This window comes from Triticum aestivum, chromosome 3A, assembly GCF_018294505.1.
Source record: "Triticum aestivum cultivar Chinese Spring chromosome 3A, IWGSC CS RefSeq v2.1, whole genome shotgun sequence".
NCBI lineage: Eukaryota > Viridiplantae > Streptophyta > Magnoliopsida > Poales > Poaceae > Triticum > Triticum aestivum.
In genome coordinates, this window is record NC_057800.1 from 233,728,425 (window position 1) to 233,733,021 (window position 4,597).

Sequence of the window (4,597 nt, forward strand, 5' to 3'; positions counted from 1 at the left end):
GAGAAGCCCTGCGACGGTAGTACATCAAGATCGTTACCACGCCGTCGTGCTGACGGAACTCTTCCCCGACACTTTGCTGGATCGAAGTCCGGGGATCATCATCGAGCTAAACGTGTGCTAGAACTCGGAGGTGCCGTAGTTTCGGTGCTTGATCGGTCGGGCCGTGGAGACGTACGACTACATCAACCAAACGCTTCCGTTGTCGATCTACAAGGGTACGTAGATCATACTCTCCCCTCTCGTTGCTATGCATCACCATGATCTTGCGTGTGCGTAGGAATTTTTTTGAAATTACTATGTTCCCCAACAGTGGCATCCGAGCCTAGGTTTTATATGTTGATGTTATATGCACGAGTAGAACACAAGTGAGTTGTGGGCGATATAAGTCATACTGCTTACCAGCATGTCATACTTTGGTTCAGCGGTATTGTTGGACGAAGCGGCCTGGACCGACATTACGCGTATGCTTACGCGAGACCGGTTCTCCCGACGTGCTTTGCACATAGGTGGCTTGTGGGTGACAGTTTCTCCAACTTTAGTTGAACCGAGTGTGGCTACGCCTGGTCCTTGCGAAGGTTAAAATAGCACCAACTTGACAAACTATCCTTGTGGTTTTGATGCGTAGGTAAGATTGGTTCTTGCTTAAATCCCGTAGCAGCCACGTAAAACATGCAACAACAAAGTAGAGGACGTCTAACTTGTTTTTGCAGGGCATGTTGTGATGTGATATGGTCAAGACATGATGCTAAATTTTATTGTATGAGATGATCATGTTTTGTAACCGAGTTATCGGCAACTGGCAGGAGCCATATGGTTGTCGCTTTATTGTATGCAATGCAATCGCGCTGTAATGCTTTACTTTATCACTAAGCGGTAGCGATAGTCGTGGAAGAATAAGATTGGCGAGACAACAACGATACTACGATGGAGATCAAGGTGTCACGCCAGTGACGATGGTGATTGTGACGGTGCTTCGGAGATGGAGATCACAAGCACAAGATGATGATGGCCATATCATATCACTTATATTGATTGCATGTGATGTTTATCTTTTATGCATCTTATCTTGCTTTGATTGACGGTAGCATTATAAGATGATCTCTCACTAAATTTCAAGATAAAAGTGTTCTCCCTGAATATGCACCGTTGCCAAAGTTCGTCGTGCCCAGACACCACGTGATGATCGGGTGTGATAAGCTCTACGTCCATCTACAACGGGTGCAAGCCAGTTTTGCACACGCAGAATACTCAGGTTAAACTTGACGAGCCTAGCATATGCAGATATGGCCTCGGAACACTGAGATCGAAAGATCGAGCGTGAATCATATAGTAGATATGATCAACATAGCGATGTTCACCATTGAAAACTACTCCATTTCACGTGATGATCGGTTATGGTTTAGTTGATTTGGATCACGTGATCACTTAGATGATTAGAGGGATGTCTATCTAAGTGGGAGTTTAAGTAATATGATTAATTGAACCTAAATTTATCATCAACTTAGTACCTGATAGTATCTTGCTTGTTTATGTATGATTGTAGATAAATGGCCCGTGCTGTTGTTCCGTTGAATTTTAATGCGTTCCTTGAGAAAGCAAAGTTGAAAGATGATGGTAGCAATTACACGGACTGGGTCTGTAACTTGAGGATTATCCTCATTGCTACATAGAAGAATTACGTCCTGGAAGCACCGCTAGGTGCCCGGCCTGCTGCTGGAGCAACACCAGATGTTGTGAACGTCTGGCAGAGCAAAGCTGATGACTACTCGATAGTTCAGTGTGCCATGCTTTACGGCTTAGAATCGGGACTTCAACGACGTTTTGAACGTCATGGAGCATATGAGATGTTCCAGGAGTTGAAGTTAATATTTCAAGCAAATGCCCGGATTGAGAGATATGAAGTCTCCAATAAATTCTATAGCTGCAAGATGGAGGAGAACAGTTCTGTCAGTGAGCATATACTCAAAATGTCTAGGTATAATAATCACTTGATTCAGATGGGAGTTAATCTTCCAGATGATTGCGTCATTGACAGAATTCTCCAATCACTGCCACCAAGCTACAAGAGCTTTGTGATGAACTATAATATGCAAGGGATGAATAAGACTATTCCCGAGCTCTTAGCAATGCTGAAAGCTGCGGAGGTAGAAATCAAGAAGGAGCATCAAGTGTTGATGGTCAACAAGACCACTAGTTTCAAGAAAAAGGGCAAAGGGAAGAAGAAGGGGAACTTCAAGAAGAAAAGCAAGCAAGCTGCTGATCAGGAGAAGAAACCCAAATCTGGACCTAAGCCTGAAACTGAGTGCTTCTACTGCAAGCAGACTGGTCACTAGAAGCGGAACTGCCCCAAGTATTTGGCGGATAAGAAGGATGGCAAGGTGAACAAAGGTATATGTGATATACATGTTATTGATGTGTACCTTACTAGAGCTCGCAGTAGCACCTGGGTATTTGATACTGGTTCTCTTGCTAATATTTGCAACTCGAAACAGGGACTACGGATTAAGCGAACACTGGCAAAGGACGAGGTGACGATGCACGTGGGAAATGGTTCTAAAGTCGATGTGATCGCGGTCGGCACGCTACCTCTACATCTACCTTCGGAATTAATATTAGACCTAAATAATTGTTATTTGGTGCCAGCGTTGAGCATGAACATTATATCTGGATCTTGTTTAATGCGAGATGGTTATTCATTTAAATCAGAGAATAATGGTTGTTCTGTTTATATGAGTAATATCTTTTATGGTCATGCACCTTTGAAGAGTGGTCTATTTTTGATGAATCTCGATAGTAGTAACACACATATTCATAATGTTGAAGCCAAAAGATGCAGAGTTGATAATGACAGTGCAACTTATTTGTGGCACTGCCGTTTAGGTCATATCGGTGTAAAGCGCATGAAGAAACTCCATACGGATGGACTTTTGGAACCTCTTGATTATGAATCACTTGGTACTTGCGAACTGTGCCTTATGGGCAAGATGACTAAAACACTGTTCTCCGGTACAATGGAGAGAGCAACAGATTTGTTAGAAATCATACATACAGATGTATGTGGTCCGATGAATGTTGAGGCTCGTGGCGGATATCGTTATTTTCTCACCTTCACAGATGATTTAAGCAGATATGGGTATATCTACTTAATGAAGCATAAGTCTGAAACATTTGAAAAGTTCAAAGAATTTCAGAGTGAAGATGAAAATCATCGTAACAAGGAAATAAAGTTTCTGCGATCTGATCGTGGAGGAGAATATTTGAGTTATGAGTTTGGTCTACATCTGAGACAATGCGGAATAGTTTCGCAACTCATGCCACCCAGAACACCTCAGCGTAATGGTGTGTCCGAACGTCGTAATCGTACTTTACTTGATATGGTGCGATCTATGATGTCTCTTACAAATTTACCGCTATCATTTTGGGGTTATGCTTTAGAGACGGCCGCATTCATGTTAAATAGGGCACCATCAAAATCCGTTGAGACGACACCTTATGAACTGTGGTTTGGCAAGAAACCAAAGTTGTCATTTCTTAAAGTTTGGGGCTGCGATGCTTATGTGAAAAAGCTTCAACCTGATAAGCTCGAACCCAAATCGGAGATATGTGTCTTCATAGGATACCCAAAGGAGACTATTGGGTACACCTTCTATCATAGATCCGAAGGCAAGACATTCGTTGCTAAGAATGGATCCTTTCTAGAGAAGGAGTTTCTCTCGAAAGAAGTGAGTGGGAGGAAAGTAGAACTTGACGAGGTAACTGTACCTGCTCCCTTATTGGAAAGTGGTGCATCACAGAAAACTGTTTCTGTGACACCTACACCAATTAGTGAGGAAGCTAATGATAATGCTCATGAAACTTCAGAACAAGATACTACTGAACCTCGTAGATCAACCAGAGTGAGATCCGCACCAGAGTGGTACGGTAATCCTGTTCTGGAAATCATGCTACTAGATCATGATGAACCTACGAACTATGAAGAAGCGATGGTGAGCCCAGATTCCATAAAATGGCTTGAAGCCATGAAATCTGAGATGGGATCCATGTATGAGAACAAAGTATGGACTTTGGTTGACTTGCCCGATGATCGGCAAGCAATTGAGAATAAATGGATCTTCAAGAAGAAGACTGACGCTGACGGTAATATTACTGTCTACAAAGCTCGACTTGTCGCAAAAGGTTTTCGACAAGTTCAAGGGGTTGACTACGATGAGACCTTCTCACCCGTAGCGATGCTTAAGTCTGTCCGAATCATGTTAGCAATTGCCACATTTTATGATTATGAAATTTGGCAGATGGATGTCAAAACTGCATTCCTGAATGGATTTCTGGAAGAAGAGTTGTATATGATGCAACCGGAAGGTTTTGTCGATCCAAAGGGAGCTAACAAAGTGTGCAAGCTCCAGCGATCCATTTATGGACTGGTGCAAGCCTCTCGGAGTTGGAATAAACGCTTTGATAGTGTGATCAAAGCATTTGGTTTTATACAGACTTTTGGAGAAGCCTGTATTTACAAGAAAGTGAGTGGGAGCTCTGTAGCATTTCTGATATTATATGTGGATGACATATTACTGATTGGAAATGATATAGAATTTCTGGA